The 21391-nt window shown below is 36.4% G+C and overlaps 1 long non-coding RNA gene across 1 annotated transcript; it reads left to right on the top strand.

The window, feature by feature from the left end:
- The first annotated feature begins 17881 nt into the window (after window positions 1–17881).
- On the top strand, window positions 17882–20093 carry LOC128285166 (uncharacterized). The gene is made up of 3 exons (XR_008275604.1): window positions 17882–18040; window positions 18961–19002; window positions 19885–20093. It is a non-coding gene; the product is annotated as an uncharacterized LOC128285166 (long non-coding RNA).
- The last annotated feature ends 1298 nt before the right edge of the window (window positions 20094–21391 follow it).

A 21391-nucleotide genomic window follows, 5' to 3' on the forward strand; every position in this document is an offset into this window, starting at 1 on the left:
AAGGAAAAAACAATAGCGGCAAGCTTTAGGTCGTAGGATGGATAATTCTTCTCATGAGGCTTCAATTGTTGTGAAGCATAGGCTATCACTTTGCCGTCTTACATAAGTACACAAGCCAATCCATTTAAGGATGCATCACTATAGACCACAAACTCTTTTTCCGGTTCAGGTAGCACTAAAACAGGGGCTTTGGTCAGCAATGTTTTTAACTTCTCAAAACTTTGCTGACACTTCTCTATCCATTCAAACTTAACGTCTTTCTGCAGCAGCTTCATCATCGGAGTTGCTATCATGGAAAATCCTTTTACAAACCTTCGATAGTAACCGGCTAAGCCCAAAAAGCTTCTAACCTCGGTTACATTTTTAGGCGATTTCCATTCAACAATTGCAGAAATCTTACTTGGATCAACTCGGATGCCTTCACCCGAAACTATGTGACCCAAAAATCCAACTTCCTGCAGCCAAAACACACTCTTGCTAAACTTAGCATACAGTTGCCTTTCCCACAAGATCTACAACACAATTCTCAGGTGCTTCACATGTTCTGTTTCATCTTTAGAGTAGATCAAAATGTCGTCAATAAACACAACGACAAACTTATCCAAATATGGCCAAAAGATCCTATTCATTAGATCCATAAACACAACCAGTACATTCATCAGCCCAAACGGCATGACAAGAAATTCATAATGGCCATACCTCGTTCTGAAAGTTGTCTTGGGTACATCCGAGTCTTTAACTCGCAGCTGATAATAGCCAGACCTCAAGTCTATCTTGGAGAATACGGTGGCTCCTCTCAACTGGTCAAACAAATCATCGTTCCTTGACAAAAGATACTTATTCTTGATAGTCACATTGTTCAGTTGCTGATAATCGATACATAACCTCATCGAACCATATTTTTTCTTTACGAACAACACAGGGGCACCCCAAGGTGAAAAACTTGGTCTAGCGAATCCTTTATCCGTCAGTTCTTGTAACTGTGCTTTTAACTCCTTTAGCTCGGTAGGTGTCATTCTATACGGGGCAATAGAAATTGGAGTCGTCCCTAGCACCAATTCAATACCAAACTCTATCTCCCTTTCAGGAGGTAATCCGGGTAATTCCTTCAGAAACACATCTAGGTACTCATATACTATCGGCATGGACTTGATTTTCAGCTCTCTTTCCTTTATGTTCAGTACAAACGTAAGGTAGGCTTCATATCCTTTTCTCATATATATATGGGCAACCATTGCCGTGATTACAACTGGTGACGAACCCAATTCTCTTGATTCGACCCGTAGAATTTTACCATCCGGGCATTTTAACTTAATATACTTACTACCACAATTCACAGTTACATCATGAAGGGCTAACCAATCCATACCTAGTATTACATCAAAATCATCAAATGGTAACAACATAAGGTTAGCCGAAAAACAATAACCTTGAATCGTCAAAGGACAATTCTTACAAACTTTATCAACTAGAACTGATCTGCCTAATGGGTTCGACACTCTAATAATATCTTTTATATGTTCAACAGGTATGTTCATACTAGACGCCAATCTCATGCAGATATATGAATGCGTCGACCTCGAGTCAATTAAAGCAACAACACTTATATTAAAAAGAGAAAAAGTACCCGTAATAACATCAGGAGCAGCGGCTTCCTCTCGAGCACGTATCGAATACGTTCTTGCCGGGGCTTGAACCTCTAATTTTGCAGCATCTTTAGTCACACCTCGATTGCCACTAGCACTCCCAGGGTATCTCTGAGGTCTACCTCGTGGAATGGGACCACTCGACTTCAAGGCTATTTCCACTTCTTTTTCAGCTCATTCCGAGCAATCTCTACGAAAGTGATCAAGAAAATCACATCTGAAACATGCGCCACTCTTCATTTAGCACTCTCCCAAATGAAATTTGTTGCAGCTCTTACACTTCGGTTTTTGATCATCTACACTCCCCACACTAGTTACCATTGGGGAGGAAGATTTTTGACCTCGTCGTTTAGAGCTTCTTAATCTACCCGAATATCCCAATGATGAAGTGGAGCGTTCATGTAGGCTCCTGGCTTTCTTCATGGAGAACGAGAGTGTTTTACCGCTAGACCTCTTGCTCGCAACTCAAGCCTCTCTCTTAGCTTGTTTTCTTTCATTATTAAGTTCCTCGACCTTCTTGGCCTGATCGGCTAATGTGGCAAACTCCCGTATTTCCAAGATCACAATCAACAACTTGATATCCTCATTCAGACCTTCCTCGAAGCGTTTACACATTTTCGATTCTATTTGGACCCATTCAGTTGCGTACTGACTTAGCCATACGAACTCTCTCTCATATTCTGCTATAGTCTTGTTCCCTTGTTTGAGTTCTAGGAAATCCTTTCACTTCGAGTACAAAAACCATTGGCTAATGTATTTCTTCCTAGACTCTGCTTGGAAGAAATCTCAAGTAATATTTTCTTTTGGCACTACTAAGGATACGGTCTTCCACCAATTGTATGCAGTGTCCTTCAAAAAGGACACAGCACACTTCAAACATTCTTCGGGTGTGCATGACAAATCATCTAGCACTCGTGTAGGATTTTCGAGCCAAAACTCAGCTCTTTCAGTGTCATCATCAACTTTAACTCTGAATTCCTCAGCCCCATACTTTCTAAGCTTATCTACCGGGGATTTACCGATTCTCACCGGTGCCATACCTCGTGGCACATCCTCATCAGGTTGGTTAGGGGGCGAGGGAGGCCTAGGTATATTAGGGTTATTTCTCAAATAATCCCCAAACCATTCATCCATCATATCAAAGAAGGCAGCTCAGGCCTCTTCTCGGCCTTCTGACGTCAGCCTTCTACTACTACTAGATACAACTCGTTGTACAGAAGCTGGAGCATGGCTCTCGGCTCCCTCGGACTCATCTTGTGCTTGATTAAAAGACATTCACTATATTCAAAATAGTTTAAACAATTAGGAGATGTCACACTATCAACATTCGAATTATGGCATGTGTAGGGAACTTTAACATCCTCTACGGTACTCCTAGAGCCGACTAAACCATAGCTTTGATACCAATAAATATAACACCCCTCACCCTACCGAACGCTGGGATAGGGTTCGAGGCATTACCAGGACTTTACACTTGAAACACACTATTTGGGTCGCAAATTTTTGCTCCAACTTAAAACCTCTCAACCATGAATATCTCGTCCCTTATATAGGCCTTCGAGATCTATAACATACCTAGAGGCAATGCGGGACATATTCGGGCATATTTGCAAACCTTAGGCTCCTTAGGAAATTTTCCTTTATCGTAAAGTGTCGCACGCCAGTGTAGGGGGGCCGTGTGGATTCACGTACCCGTGTGGCTTGGGGCACACCCATGCCCTTTAGCCGTGGACAACACTGACTTATCAACACGACCATGGCACACACCCGTGCTGCCTGCCCTTGGATGACACTGTCTTTTTAACACGGCCATGTCGCACGCACGTGTGGCCTACCCGTGTACAACGTTGAGTTAAAATTTTAAGTGCAGGGACACATGGCCATAGCACACGCTCATGGGAGAGAACTGTGTGTCACACACGGCCTGGACACACGCCTGTGTGTCTAACCATGTGGCCTCTAATAGGCTATTTTCCAAGCCTTCAGTCACCCCTTTCTACTACTTATGCTTAGTGGTTACCAAACTCAAAGTAAAATACAATTATACACTTGTAAATAATCTTGATTAAACTAGATGTATGGAAACCTCATATCATTGGTTTCATACATGATAGGTTATTCCTCATTTAGGGTTTATGGGTTCCCATGTCACTTTAATTCATCCGAAATTGGCTCGTTCATGTGGCTCATTGCCAATTGGTAACGACCCATCACTTGTAAATAAAACCATGCATAAATTCGTAGGTCTTAGCCTACTTCAATTAAGCCAATTTTCGTGGCCATATACAAAGAGATAAACATATTTTTTTTACATGCCTTCATTTGGCAAATCAAATGACACATAAAACAAAATACTCAAAAATACTATACATGCCATTGAACAAAACAAACAAAATCTTTATACCAAAGCTTGTCTAGTTGATAGTGTGTTGACTCTCCAATCGTCTTCTAATCCTTATGAGTCCTCGAGCTCTGTGGAACAGGGAAGAAGAGAGAGGTAAGCATTAACATGCTTAGTAAACTTACCGAGTAATTAGCATACATCCATATTTAAATCATGAAATCATCAATTATGAGATGATTTCCTATCACATGCACTCAATCAATGAGTTAGTTACATAACAAAGCATCATGTAATTTATGTAGATGAGCCCATCATTCATCATCTTATTGACATACATCATATTAATCCCTTTGAGTTTCTAGGAAATCTCGATGGAATACCCATTATCCGTCAATTCTTACGAATGATCATTTCACATATATACACTCCCGCGAACCTCACATCTCATGGTAGGATTACCAGTCCAGGCTAAATCCCCCATATCATGAACTCATAAGGTGATGTTGGGATTACCAGTCTAGGCTAAATCCCTTTTAGCGACAAACACCCTTAATGAGCTCAGATCTGAATTACCAGTCCAGGCTAAATTCAGATCCTAATCGGATTACTCGTCCAGGCTAAAGCCATAATGCACACATATTTTTCAGGAGGCTTGATTATTCAAGGAACACCCGTCCGGGCTTGATCCTTTTCATACTTGAGATCACGGATTACCCGTCCGGGCTAAATCCTTACTGCAACACATGCAGGACCTCAATTCATATGTCAAATAGGGTTTGTCCATCGAATTCCCTTTTTTAACCTCAACCTAGACATTTTTCACATGTTATCATCAAATATGAATTTCTATGATATTTCATGCCAATAATAAATGCAATCATCATGCATTCATAAATCATACAATTATGCATATTAGGGGTTTACTTTAAGTTATCCGAACTTACCTGGTATTCTTTTCAGAGTTATGTTTCGGTTATTCCGAAACCTTGCGTTTTCCTTGATCAACCTTCGGAATTTATTCCTGAGGGTCTATATCAACAAAATTAACTCATTAATACACTACATTATGCATTTCAAGTTTCATATCTACCTCCAGTCTAAATGACCGTTTTGCCCCTAACCTTTCATATTTTTACGATTTAGTCCCTAGGCTCGTATAATGAAACACATGCACTTTTTATCTTACCCAAGCCTAGCCGAACACTTTTCCTTCTTATGGTAGCCCACATTTTCCATTATTTTCTCATTTCTACCACACATTTACATCTTTTTCAAAATAGTCCCTATAAGGGTTTTTCATGAAAATCAACTAGGAAAAGATGTTTAATACACATTCATCTTTCATATTCCTCCATAATCCATCAAAATACAAGCAACTCATGCATGGGTAAATTTTTAAACATGAACCCTAGCATAAAATATGGTAGAAATGGAGAAAGCAAGCTACCAGGATTTTAAAAATACAAAAAGCATGAAAAACGAGGCTTGGGAGCACTTATTATTAAGCTTGGAAAGCTTGAAAACCCTAGCTATGGGAACCCTAGAAATTTCGGCAGCATGAAGAAGAAGAATGGCTGATTTTTGATTCAATTTTCCCATTTTATTTCACTTAAATGCTGAATGACCAAAATGCCCTTATGCCCTTTCTTTAAAATTTCAACCATGCAATCCCATTTTTGTCCAAAAACTTAGAAACTGGGTAAATTGCTCCCCAAGACCTTCTAATTCATAACCCAAAGCAATTTCATACAAATTTCTTCTAGAAATCAAGTTTTGCAATTTATTCAATTTAGTCCCTAATTTCCAATTGAACACCTTACTCAAAGAATTTCTTCATGAAACTTTAACACATGCATATACTCATATTCTAGGCCACATAACAATCATAAAATAAATATTTTGATGTCAGATTCGTGGTCCCGGAACCACTATTCCAACTAGGCCTTATTTCGGAATGTTATAGTGTCCCTACTTAACGGTGAGGCTCATCATTGGTGGAATACGATTAGGAGGGTACTATTTATTATAGATTGACTTGGAATTATTTTCTTAAGGTTTTTAAGAGGAAGTTTATGGGCAACTAGTACATTAAAGCTCGTAAGCGACAATTTCTAAATCCTGTTCAAGGTAATCAAACAGTGGCTGATTAAGAGGCTAAGTTTGTGCGACTTAGTCAGCATGCTTCTGAAATGGTTCTTTTTTAGATGGACCATTGTAAGTGTAACACCCTTAGCTCGTATCCGTCGTTGGATTAGGGTTACAGAGCATTACCGTGCAATCAAAAACATTTAAACATTATAGCATTCAATAATTTAAATATATCATAAATCATTCTTTCTCATACATTTCATCCCTAAATCGAGCCCTCAAGGCCTTAAAAATAGCTTAGTAATAATTCTGGACTAATTTGAAATAAGACAGAAAGTTTAGGAAAAAAAAGAAAGCTTGAAAACAGGGGACATACAATCTTGTGGCTAGGCTATGTGGAACCACCCCAAGCTGTATAACATTCGAATAAAGGACATATGGTGGTGTCCCATCCCATGTCCTCACTCGTGTAACTCTTTGAGTAGGGTCACACGGCCGTGTCACACGCACGTGTGTCAGGCTGTGTAACTCCCTAAGTTGCCCCACACACCCATGTGTCAAGTCGTGTGTTAGGACATGTAACTCACTAACTTGCATACAAAAGAACTCTCAGATGAAACACGACCATGCCGCCAGGCCATGTGCCTTACACGGTTGAGTCACACGCTCGTGTCTCAGGCCGTGTGAACCCAAAAATCACCTAAAATCAAACCATTTGAATACCATATCATGCTTAACTTCTCAAACCATTAATGCACACTTTAAAGGGACCTAAACATTACCTAAACACACATCAAAATGCCATCTCAAGATCCTATTTCAACAAACCAATATGTCATTCAAAGGCACCACAATTATAACAAAACAACATTTACCAAAACATGTTAACATTACCTAATTCTATGCATAAATATATCATTCTATTATGTACCTAAAACACATTATAAATGACCATTTCTAAACCAACATCTTATAACAAAATGCCACTTCCATCAATTATCAAAAAGTAACCAAAAGAGCTTACCTAAACCAACATTATAAGTCCACCAACCATACAAAAACATCAAGGCACAAACATACCAAATTACCATTTACATATTCATCAAAACACCATTATAAACCACCCTATACATGCCATTATAAACCTTAGCAAAAATGCTTAAAAACTATCAAATTAATTGTTGGATAGTGTGATAGATCTCTGATGAGCTTCCAACCAAATTGAGCTTCTAATGATCTATAAAACGAAGTAAAGAAACTACATAAGCAACAAGGACTTAGTAAGCTCATATAAACTTGAACTAAACTTACCCTGTCATTTTAACAATTTAAAGGATAAACATAAATCATCACTAATGCCATATGCTTAATAAGAGCCTATGACCACCACATCACAAGTTAGTGTACTTGCACATGATACAGATGAAATCAACCATAAAATGTGTAAATTCCATAAGTAGATGTATCACTTAGCTCATAATTCCTTTTCGTAAGTCATGAATCAATCCATTTATATACTTACCATATCATTCCTTTTTCTTGCTCGTTGAACCATCTAGAATTACATCGAATACTCAGGAAAGCTCACATGAAGTGTGCCTTTACATATAATCGTAACATTTCCTTTACATTAATGCTCACACGAGCTATGAAATGGGTCTGATCACACGAGCTATGGGTCAGAATGTAAGCTACACAATGCTACTCACACAGGCTGTGCAAAATCCACAATAAATGTAGGACCCCAGCCATCAATAGGATATTCATGACTAGCACCCGAAACATGAAATCCCTAATGACATGTCATTTGTATTTTAAGAATTCCTAAGGTTCAACCAAGACTCGATATCCGTCAATTCATCATAGCATTGATACGTTTATCTATATATCGATTCATTTACGCTAATCATAACATAGTAAACATTCAATTTAAATAACATTAACACAATTGTCGTTCATACGAACTTATCTCAATGACTAGGGGCGTAGAAGTTAGCTGGAACTAATTTGAAGCTTTAGCTTTTCCTCAATCTAAGTCCGAACTTGGTTTATCTAAATCTACATAGATAGCTTCAATCAATTAACTACTTTTAGAATTCAATTTAATCTAGATTTCATATTCACGCAAAATTACCAATTTACTCCTATCATTTTAACTTTTCACAACTTAGTCCTTAAGCTTATAACTTAAAATCTAACCATTTCAATCTAACTCCATAATAACCACATATGCAAGGGACTTTGGAAAAACTGATATTTACCATCATTTCACAGTAAAAACCCTAGAATTTATACTTTTAACAAATTAACCCGTAAATATCATTTTCATAAAAAAAATCACTTAACAAAACTTGTTTATTTTTCAATAAAGATTCATAATATATCAATTAACATCAAAGATCATTCAAAAGAATTCATCGTAAGTCCCTCAACCTTTAACGATTTTGCAAATCAACCCCTAGGTTAGCTAGATTAAACTAAAATGGACTCAAAAACATAAAAATCATTTAAAATAGGGCTTGAAATCACTTACATGCACACACCTAGGCTAGCTGAACCTTCAAGCCCTAACAATGGCTATTCTTCCTTCAAATTTTAGTGAATAAGATGAATAAAGAAGATGAAGCCAAATTTGTTTTGTTTCATTTAGGTTTTATTTGTTCAATTAACATTTTAACCTTTAAAAACTATCATAATTTCAATGAAACCATATCCATGCACATCCACTAATCCATTAAACGGTCTATTTACCATTCAAGTCCTTTAGTTTAAGATTTCAAAGCCATTGGATCCCCTTAGCTAATAGAACTCAAATTTTACACTTTTTACGATTTATTCCTTTTCACTTAATTAGCGATTCAAATGTCAAAATCTCTTAATGAAACTTTAATATGACTTTAAAATATCCTGTAGACACTAAATAAATAATAAAATAATAATTTACTTGTCAAAATTGTGGTCCCAAAACCACCATTTCCAACATCACTAAAAACGGGTTCTATCTTGATCTAATATAGAACCATCATTAATCAACGTCAACCGATTGTTCAAAGCTCACAAAGCAAACAAAGATTTTCTACTTAGAGCAACGACATTACTTTTTGCGGATGATAATCAATGATCAAATCGTAATGTTTCAACAATTCAAGCCATTTACGTTGTCTCAAGTTCAGATCTTTTTGTGACATCAAATATTTCAAGCTTTTGTGATTTGTGAAGATATGACATTTTTCTCCGTACAAATGGTGTCGCCAAATATTTAAAAAAAATACAATAGCTGCAATCACTAAATCATGAGTCTGATAATTCTTCTCATGTGGTTGCAACTGTCGAGAAACATAAGCTACCACTTTGCCTTTTATGTTACCGAGTATAAAATAAGATCTAATTAAACAAAATTTCTTATTAATTTTTGAAACATATTTGACTTATAATTTACATTTTAGAAATTCAAGTACGAATTTTGCAGCGAAAAAAATATGATGACTTTAATCCAAGTCGAGTAACTTTCATTGTCTGGTTCCAAAATAAGTATTTAAATCCAATCAAAGAAATTAGTATGCATGCATAAGAACCCCAAAACATAGAGAAAAACCTAAACCACAAACCAAATAACTTTACAGTCTAAAAATAAAACAAATTTAGGAAAAATGTAAGCAAAATAATTTATAAGTCTGAAGTTTGTCGTATGTCTGCATGCCATGTCCGATCCTGATCTCAAGCATTACCTAAGATGGTTGAAACTATGGGGTGAGCTAACTAGTTTAGTGTGAGTCTAAACAACAAGAACATTCAAATATTCATTCAAATATCATTCACCATTAATAACATTGTAACACTAACATAGCATAAACATTACCATTCGAAAGTGTCATAAACATAACATAATGCATAATGAATTCCTACTTCAACCATCTGCTACACACCACAAGTTCCCCAGAACTCATCTACCAAACTCTATACATTGTGAGTTGAGCTCAATGTGGTTAAACCACCATTATACGTAATGAAAATATATTTTCATTCAAAATAAATGTGATATAATCGTCGTGCTCCCAATTACTCCAGGTGTATTTGTAACATCCCTTACTCGTACCTAAGATCGGGACTAGGTACGAGGCATTACCAGAAAATACGGGTTATCAAATTTAATTCCAATTTAAAACCAATCAAACAAATTCATTTTATCTCTATTATGGACCTATGAGGTCCAAAACATACAAAGCGAACCGGGACTAAACTGAGAACTATAGAGAGTTTTATTAAAATTCCTAGGGTTATGCCTTACACGCCCGGGTGGAGGCGAAACACACGCCCTTGTGCTTGGGAACATGCCCGTGTCCCTCACCCGTGTTGAATTATCTAGATTTATTTTTTTGTTTCATTTTGAACCTACAGGGGTTTTCACACGGCCAAGCACACGCCCGTGTCCCTGGCCCATGTCCCTCATACAGCCTAAACACGCTCGCGTCGTCGCCCGTGTCCAAAACCCCAGACATTCTATTTATGATGTCATCACTCATTTTGAGGCATACGGCCAAGGCACACACCCGTGTGCTAAGCCGTGTCCTCCACACAGTTAAGACACACGGCCGTGTCTCTGCACATGTGTTTACTACCATGCAAACTGACCTAAAATTTTAGGTGCAGGGGACACACGGCCAAGCAACACACCCATGGGGGCTGACTGTGTGTCACACACGGCCTAGACACATGCCCGTGTGTCTACCCGTGTGGACCTTTTTAGGGCTATTTTCCAAGCCTTTGGTTACCCTCTATCACCCATTCACACTTAAAGACTTCAATAGTATTTAACATGGCTTAATTATACTCTTAAAAAACCTTGGCATAACTCATTGCATGTTAACCTCATCTCATCGGTTTAGTACATGGTAAATTATCCTTTCATATTAGGGATTAACATAGCACATTTTACATTTTACACTTAGGCCATATTATAACCATATACCATTATAAGCTATGTCCACTCTCAAATTATTAGGTCCCATTTCAATCATCCATCCATGATAAACCTCATCATCATATCTTATGAAACATTAAAACATAAACATGCATCATTAGTAGGTTTACAACCTACATCAATATGAGCCATATCTCATGGCCATATACAAAAGAATAAGTATACCATTTAAGCCCTTACATTGGCTAGCCAAATGACACATATAACAAAATAACCAAAAACCTTATACATGCCATTAAACAAAATAAAAGTATCTATATACCAAAGCAAGACCAGTCAATAGTGTGTTGATTCTCCAACTGTCTTCCAATCTTCACAAGTCCACGAGCTCTGTAAGACAGGGAAAAGAGAAGGGGGTAAACATTTATATGCTTAGCAAGCCCGGATAACTGGAAAGTAAACTTACTGGTTAATTAGCATACAACCATATTAGGCAACAATTCCAACAAGCATGAAATAGTTCCCCTATCACATGCACTCAATCATCAAGTTAGTTTCATAACAATACATCATATCATTAGTCTTAGATGAGCTCATCAATCCAATATTTTCATTCTTTATTTCTCATGTCAGTCCCATTGAATTTCCTCGAAAATCTCGATGGATAGCCCAATAACCGTCAAGTCATACAAGTGATCATCTCAGGAATGCACTACGGCGAACCTTACATCTTACGGCAGGATTACCAGTCCAGGCTAAATCCCTCGTAGTAATAACTCATAGAGCAATGTCATGATTACCAGTCTAGGCTAAATCCCCTTTTACGACAATTGCTTTCATAAGTTCGGATCCTAACTGGCAGTCCAGGCTAAATTCAGACCTCAGTCGGATTACCCGTCTGGGCTAAATCCTTAATGCACCCATATTCTTCGGGAGGCTTGATCACTCAAGGATCACCCGTCCGGGCTAGATCCTTTTCTATTTTGAGATCTTTGAATTACTCATCCAGGCTAAATCCTTTTCTGCAATACATGCAGAATCTCATGTCATGTAAGCCATAATTTACCCATCGGATTTCCCTTTCTATTTCACACGGGACATTTATCATCTTTTCGATCACACTACCACATTTCATGGATTTTCATGCAATGAATATCTAAATTTTCATACATTCAAGAACATAATTATTTAAGTATATTAAGAGTTTACTTTGGGATACACGAACTTACTTGGTAATTGCTTCGGTTTTGTATTTCGGTTATTTCGAAACCTTTTGTTTTCCACGGTTGACCTACGAAATTGGTTCCTCTAGGTCTATATCAATAAATTTTGATTATTAATACATCACATTTTTCATTTTAGGCCTAAAACTCACCTCTGGGAAAATGACCATTTTGCCCCTGACCTTTCACAATATTTACAATTTAGTCTTAAGTCTCGTAAAGTGAAATGCATGTAATCTCTCAGCTACCCAAGCCTAGCCGAACGTATCATAAGCTCATAGCAGCCCATGTTTTCCCTTCATTCTATATTTTCCTACCTATTTCCACAACTTTTACAATTTAGTTCTTTAAGCCATTTTCATTAAAAACCACTTAGTAAAAGTTGTTTACTATCCTTTAAACTCTCATATCCCTTCATAAATCATCAAAACACAAACATCTCCTGCATGGTTAAATTTTTGAACATGAACCCTAGCTCAAAATATGGGTAGAAATAGAGAGCATGTTACGAAGATCTAAAAAATACGAAGAACATTAAAGACGAGGCTAGGGAGCACTTACTAGTGAGCTTGAAAATGTTGAAAACCATAGCTATGGAGACTCTTAGAATTTTGGTAGCATGGAGAAGAAAATGAGCTGATTTTAGCTTGATTTTTCCCTTTTTATCTAGTTTATTACCAAATGACCAAAATGTTTTTCCTTACTAAACTTCCAAAATTTTCCATGCATGCCTATTCTTGTCCAAAAACTTAAAAATTGGGAAAATTACTCTTTAAGGACCTCTAATTTACATTCCAAATCAATTTCATACAAATTTCTTCTAGAACCCAAGTTTTCCAATTTATTCAATTTGGTCTTTAATTTCCAATTGGACACCTTACACATAGAATTTCTTCATGAAACTTTAACACATGCTCATTTTCATATCTTAGACCGCATAATGATCGTGAAATAATTATTTTAATGTTGGATTTGTGGTCCCAAAATTACTATTTTGACTACGCCCTAATTCGAAATGTTATAGTAGTGCACTGAAAACAAATATGCGGACTTAATATGCCGCCATTACTCCATGGAACTCCTCCTTTATCCACATAATCCCACCCCATGCACGTGCAATATGTCATACAAATTTCAATCGAAATCATGTTTCCATTACATTCCCATTTCAATAACATATTTACATGCTCTCATAATAGCATTCGCTTCAGTTCAGTAATAACACTTATCAATCATTCAATTTCACCATCAATACGGTGACATTCCAACAAGTTATAGTTTCATTATCATTCATAAGCAATTTTACAATGTGTGTAGCAATCTTTCATTTAGTATATTTCACAACATTTTACCCAAACATACATTTCATTTTCATTCTAATACATGCTACTCATACAACCAACATACATTATATCACCAAACAATTCATATTAATTCATACCAATAACAGGCATTCAACCATTCAATTACTCATGCAACCTTTCAAACATGCTATTCAATTAGGGCTCGTAAGTATTTGATTTGGCCACTTTAAAATCACTTAGCCATTTAACTAAGTCCAACTAGCAAACTTAAATATTGTTTTAAGTATTAAAAATATTATTTAAGATTTAAATTTTATAGGTTGGAATCTACACCATATTTTCGCATAACCGCAGCACTACTTGCGAAACTCACGATTCCTCCTTTAGACTTAAATTGAACCTAAATTAAAATACAATATTTATCAAGTTAAAATGCCACCAATCCATCCCTAAAATAACTTCTAAAAGGTTCAATCAAATCAGCATTACCATAATAATTTTCAGATCCAAATCGACTAGGCTACTTACATTGATTTGATGTGAAATGTACGCGCAAACGAGATCTATAGTCGCTACTAATCCGATACGTTTAAATCAGAACCTAAACATAATTAATCCCCAAAAATTAGTAACCAAAAACCCCCCATTTAGACTTTAAAGCAATCAGCCAAAGTATAAATTATTAACAAAGCCAAACGATGCAAGATCTCACACAAGTTTATACTTTGCACTACCCATTACCCAGTTCTGAGTTGTCGGATGAACATCTTAATTAATTACTCAATTAGGAACGTCTAAATCAGATAAAAATAGAGGGAAAAATATAAAAACTTACAATAGTAGGTGCGGAAACTGAAGAGAAACTGTAGTCCCAAAACAATGGTGTTCTAAAGGGTTGGCAACACCACTTGAGGCGACAGAAAAGGCAGATCTGGGGTGGCACAAGGAGGGATCTTTGGACAATGAAAAATAAAAATTTTAAGGGTTGGAATGATGATTTATTTGATGTAAAACCAGAAGCCAAATATCGGTACATAAAGCACAACAACAAAGAAAAAATAGGACTTACCGACATTGATACGAACAAAAGAGAAAGGGCGGCAATGGACAGTAAAGGTGGCTATTAAAAGCGGCAAAAAGAAAAGTTTAGGGAAGAAAATAAGGCTGGTTTAGGAGGTTTAGATGTTCAATAAGGTGACTAAAAAACAAGAAATAAATACTCTAACAATGAGGTGGCACAACTGTGATGAAATCCTGGAGAAAGGTAGAAACTTTGAAAGAAAAAATAAGAAAGGGGAGGAGAACAGCTAGGGAAGAAGAAATTTTGACTTAAAAATGAAAAATAAGTGAAAATTTTATATTTATACCTAGGTTAAAGGACATGGGCAGTACAAAAATAAGGAGAATGAGAAAAATTAGCAAAATTAAACTATTTACAAAGGAAGGGAATCAAACTCGAGTTTCTAAGCAAAGTGTATTGTCTCCTTGTTTTCTCTTAACCACTAGGCCAATTACTCATTATTAAAATAATTTTACCAATTTAAACCAAAAATTTGGGATGTTATAAGTTTGAAACAAAATTTATAAAATAATAAAAATGGTGTAAGGGAAGGAATTTGAACTTAGGTTTCAAGGACAATTTCAGCAACACTTAACGAACAAACAAGTAACTCGTTTTTTCCTAAAAATGCACAAATAATCTCAAAAATTAATAAAGAATGGAGTACTCTCATTGGAATACGTTGATCCACTAACTAAAAGGTTAAGCAGGAAAATGGTTCTTAATTCATCGAGGGGGATGAGTCTTAAGCCCAGTGGTTGAGGAATTCATGATGGATGCCTAACACAGTTTCTAAGTTCAATGTGGTCAAACAAAATCATGGAAAGACTCATAGTATAAATTTTACCTATCCCTATGGCGAATGATGTACATATGTAAGGATGAGTTTTTACTCTTAATGAATTCATAGCCCAGAATTTGTGTGGTCCTATTGGGACAAACTTGATGAATTCACCGACTTAAGAGGTTGAATAATGAGTTCATATCCTAGAGTTTGGGTGGTCTCATTAAGACAGACTTAATAAATTTAGCAAGCTTAAATTTGAGAGGATAAGTTTAATAGAAGCTCTTAATGATTTCATAGTCTTAATTCGAGTGGTCTATATTGAGATAAACTTGATGAAATCACCTACGTAAGTGTGAAGGACTAGCCACTTTCTATGAAAAACATTTTGGATAGTTTTTCTATAACACTTACCAACATCCTGAGGTGGATTGGCTAAAACTTATTGAGTTATCACGAGCATCAATTGGATCTGAGATTAGTTGTGTGTCATGAGTTAATTCCTATCTTAACAAGTTCAAGATTCGTTCACTTGTTAAAGAGAGGAATCACTTATTTCACTATTTACTAGTCTAAATCCACAAGATACTAGTGCTTAAGCAACTAATTTCACTGTTGCTCTTCTCACGTTTTAACTGGAAAAAAAATCTCTACTTTTCCTCATGTTTACAAAATTTGTAAATTACTTTGCATTAGTAGGGGATTGTTGGTAATACAAAGGATTGTTGTAAGTGGGTATATCCCACATTGATTAAGTACAAGCTATTAAGAGGGTTTTTATATAGCTTTACTTCTTACTTTCATTCAGTAATTGGGTATAGGCCTAACACACGCACGACGCTGCCGCCCACCCGGTCCCTGTATGTGTCTTTGACACGTATCGTGTGTATTTCTTTTTGGATAAAACTTTTACTTTTCCAAAAAATAATATTTTTAAAATAGTTTTATTTTTTTCCCATTTTTTACTATTACGAACAATCTAGAACAGTTATATTTTTTCACTGTTGCGTACAGAAAGGTGGGCCAGTTTCTAAACTATCCCTGCATTTTTTTACTCTTTTGCCCCTACATGTTTACCATTTTACCCTTTTGTTTTTAGTATAAATAAAGGGCTAATTTCCTTATTTTTCACATAGAAAAGAAAACGACACTAATCTGAAAGCACTTTACTTCTCTTCGTTCCTTTTCGATTCTCTTATAAATTCTGTCATTTTTTCGTGAATCACATTTGAGAAGATTTTGTCCAGGAGTTTAGGTTTTAAGTGGGACCAATTGTGACCCCTCCAAACTTTCCTGAGAATTGATCCTACTATGTTCTCTCTGAGAAGAGTAATATCAATTGAGTTCCACCTTCCTTATTCAGGTGTACGAATATTGGACAACGTCTACTACACAACAACATTGATCAGGACAAATTCGTTTCTAAAGTAGTGGGTTTTCCACAATGCAATTATATTTTTAATTCTTTATTTATTTTTCAATCAGTACTAACAAAGTTTTTTTGCAATATTCTTTTATCCAACATGCGTTAAAGTTCAAGTAAGGCATATAACAAGTTGGATGGCCTTTTGCGGAGAATATGATCTTGCATGTGGGATTTGATCACAAATGGGTTAGATCATGCATTGTCTGTACTGAAACCTGTCTTTGGTGGCTAGTGGGAAGTGTTATTCACATATTGTATCGACCCGAGGTCTCCGTTTGGGAGATCCTTTATAGTCGTACTTATTTTTATTATACAATGAATAACACTCAAACTTGTTAAACAAAGCCAAAATAAAAGGGGTCGTTACGAGGACAAGGTTAAGTAGAAATGGTTCGACGATTATGCACCTTTTGTTTGCCGATGATTGTTGTAAGCCAATTTTGGCCTGTTTACAATCAAAACCAAATGACCCATTTAAATTGCCCAGGCCCAAATACAAATACCCAAAACCCAGTTACAACCAAAACCCAAACTAACCTAAACACTTAAAAACCAACACCAACCCAAAACAGTGAAGCTCGATAGGCCCAAGACTCTAAAAAATTTTGGAAAGCCAGAAATGTAACGCCCCAATTTTCGGGAATCCTGTGAATGTTGGCATAGGTTTAATTATGTTAGTGGGCCTCTAGAAAGCCCAAACTTAAGATAGAACCAGGTAATTTTAGTTAATTTTTGTTCCATAACAAAAAGGGGGTGAAATTATGAAATAGAACCTATGTGAAAATGTTTGAAAATGCTATAGGCTAAATTGAAGTGCCCAAATAAATAGGAGTGCAAAATAGGAGGATTTGCATGACAAACCTCCCATTTTACATGAAGTGGCTAGCCATCATGTTGTTGTAGACAAAATGTACACTTGATATCCATAATTTATGGTACAAATTGATACAAATTGATAATAGGTTAGGTAAATGTTCCATGATAATAGGTTAGGTAAATGTTCCATGATAATGGGTTAGGTTAGTGTTTCATGATAATGGGTTAGGTAAATGTTTCATGATAAGAATTTCATGTCTTTTGTATTAAAGAATTAAATGGATGAAATATGAAGTTTTATTAAAAGAAAATGGGGTGAAAAGAACAAAGTTTTGTCCATCTTTATTCATCATAGCTGAAAGTTAGAGAAGAGAAAGGAGAGGAGAAAGCTCTTGAGTATTCGGTCATTAGGAGGAGGAAAATTGAAGGTAAGTTCTTGGTACCTTGCTTCTATTTTGAGGTTCATGAGTTCTTCTTGATTCTACCTTAACTCTTGAAGTATATTTTGATTTTTAGTTGTGTTGTGAGCATTTAGGCATGAATTAAAATGAAGGAAATGGTTGTTGTTTCATGTTCTTTTGATGAAAAATGGAAGATAGGTGAAGTTGAGCCAAACAAATGAGCATGCATGTGCCTTAGATGCTAAAGGAAAAAAAAATCGGCTAACATGTTGTGCTTTAAAATGATGAAATGGAGATTATACTTAAGTAAAATCATATATATGTGATGATTGATTGGTGATATACATGTTTAAATAACAAGCATGCAAGTTAGGTGTGAAAGAGTGAATTTGGTAATAAATCTGCTTGGGACAGCAGAAGTAACGTGACTTTGGAAAATCACCATAAATTGTAGGAGATGAGTTAGAAGCTGCATAAATTATGTAATTAAAGCTTAATGAGTCTAGTTTCAAATGGAATAAACAAGAACATATTTTTAATTCTGTACAATGAGAAATTTGATTCGTAATGAAGAGTGGTCAGATTAGTCAAACAGTGAAACAGGGGAAACTTTAATAAAAATCTGGTATTGATTGGCGAAACCAAAAATTCTGAAAATTTTATGGATATAAGATATATGAGTCTATTTTCAGGTAAAATTAACGGCACTTGATTTGGAGTTTCGTAGCTCTAGTCATAAATGATTTAGTGACTGTTGCTCAGGAAGACAGCTTGCAATGAAATTATGATTATGTGGCAAACATTGACAAAAATTTGTTAATGAGTTGCTTATTGATTTCTTATAAGCTTACTATGATCTGTAGGTGTGGTTGGTCGAATATTGTAAGGGGTTAATACATAGTTCGTATTTGAATAGTTAGATTAACGTGTTAGTAATCCAATTGTAGGCGGTTCGTGTGTGGATCTCGTCAGCATATCGTCACAAACAGGTGTGTAACTGACACCCTCCCATAGACTAGATTGGCAAAAGCCGAAAAGCCAAAATGCCGAAAAGTCGGTATTTTGGGAATTTGCGAGTGTGCGAATGCTCGTAAGATAGTTGGGTTTGTATATTTGGTAATCTAAAGTAATAAACTGCAGTACGCGTGATTTCGTACATTCTGATAATTTGGGCTTAATGGCCCAAAGATCGGGTTCATGGGCCAATGGGCCCAATTCGGTAAGTATGCGCGGTAAGTGTTCTGATAGTACGTAAATAGTTAGGATATGCATGAAAACCCTAAAAGTAGCTAAATTACTATAATACCCCTATGTATGGAAAATTACTGTTATACCCCTAGGTGCAAAATTACCGTTATACCCGTAGGGTTAATTTTATTGAAAAGCATAGCGATCGATTACGTATGATGTATGCCATGATTATATATCTCATTGCATGGGGACATGGGTTATATTATGGAGGAAGCGTTACGGTGGCTATGCCACAAATATCTGATGTGGTGGCTCTGCCACATATATCTGTTCTGGTGGCTCTGCCACGATTATCATAGATCCGTGACTCTGTCACATTATTTGTTCTGGCAGCCATGCTGCAAATTTTGTGGTGTGTAGCAGTTGGGTGGGTCGAGTTGTCTCCCCACACGGTGTAAGGTTGGTACGGGGGTGTATACGGTTGGATATGGTTGGGTTTCTGCATAAACATGTAATATCTGTTCTGTTCTGTTATGGGCCTATGGGCTTTATTTGGAATTCTGTTCTGGGCTAAGGCCAACTTATTCTATTTTTGTGGTTTAAGCTGATATAGGCTATGGTTGGGTTAATTTACACACTGAGTTTCCCCAAACTCACCCCTTTTATTTTCATCCACGTAGGTAATCCCCAACCATAGTGGGCTTGAAGCTGTGAGGGAATTCGGAGTGGCCACCCGTTCTGAAAGTTTGATTTTCTTCTGGTGAACTGGACATCCTTTTAATTACGTTTGAGGTTTTGGGTTTTTAAATGTAATAAGGCCGCTTATTTATTTTTGATGGTTTTTAATATGTATTACTAAGATAGGTAATACTTATTTTAACTGTTGAAATTGGATAGCTTTAGGCGCGTTTTCAAAAACAACAGTTGATTTCAAAATAACACGACAACAAGCAAAGCTTCCGCAATGAAAGTATTTTCCAAAATTAATCACTTTTCCTAAAAGTGACTTAATCAAATCGGTTTCCTAGAAATATCCATGACGTTAAGGTGTGGCAATGGCGTATGCATGTCTAGGATTGGATCCGAAGGAGCTTGGTATTTAGCAATCCGATGGACTCACCACCTCTTTCCGGTTTCCTACCGGTGCATGACTTCCATTCACTTTAACCCTTAATGAATTAATCTTTTGAACATCAAGTACGATTTTCGGACTTAGAATGGAAATTTTTTTTTAACGTTTTTGATGTGGCATGCCGGATCTGGCCATAACTTCTGGGCCGGGTTTGGGGTGCTACAAGAAACCATAGGGTTTCTGGCGCCGTTGCCCCATGTGCGCTTGACACTGCTCCACCATGTCGGCCACCACGCCCCGCGCGTGCTGAGTCATCACACACTCCACCATCCGTGCCCATCCTCTGCAATCCATAAAGAAGACAAAATAGAAATAATATGAAATGAATGTAAAAGGGTTATAAAGCCCGAATGAGAAGTTGTAAAAGGGGAGGATTTTTCATCAATAAAAAAGGGATTTTTACTCAAGAAACTGAATAAAAAGCACAGGTATAACACCAAATCGGAAGATCAAAGATATCAAAATAAAAAAAAATACCTAAAGGTGATTCTGTTTTCTTATTCATTTTACTTTTATTTTGATTTTTTTCCCTTTTTCAAAATCGCTAATTTGTATATATATATATATATATATATATATATATATATATATACATCATAATACATAAAAGTATAATAAAAAATATAGAAAAAAACCATACCTTTGCGATTTCCGGCCACCGTGTACGGTGGCTGGCGACGACGGCACGCGGTGGCCCTCGTGGCCGGCTTCTGGGTTTCCCCAGAGAGAAAATAAGCCTTTCCTTTTTTTTCTCTTCAACACACACAAATGACTAAGTTTTCAAAAAAATTTAACTTTTATAAGGGTCTGGAACGGCGTCGTTTTAGGCCCTGCACTTAAGTACTGAAACGGCGTCGTTTTTCCCTGGGTCGGGTCGACCCGACCCTACCTGCTAGGATCCACGTGTTTTTAGTGGAAGGGCTAATTGCGCTTTTGGCCCTTCCGCATTTTTCTTATTCTTCAATCAAGTTTATTTGGATTTCTAATTCGACTTTGAAGTTTGTTACACTTTTCAATTGAGTCCCTCTCACTGTGCAATTTTTGATAGTTTGAAA

This window comes from Gossypium arboreum, chromosome 1, assembly GCF_025698485.1.
Source record: "Gossypium arboreum isolate Shixiya-1 chromosome 1, ASM2569848v2, whole genome shotgun sequence".
Lineage (NCBI taxonomy): Eukaryota > Viridiplantae > Streptophyta > Magnoliopsida > Malvales > Malvaceae > Gossypium > Gossypium arboreum.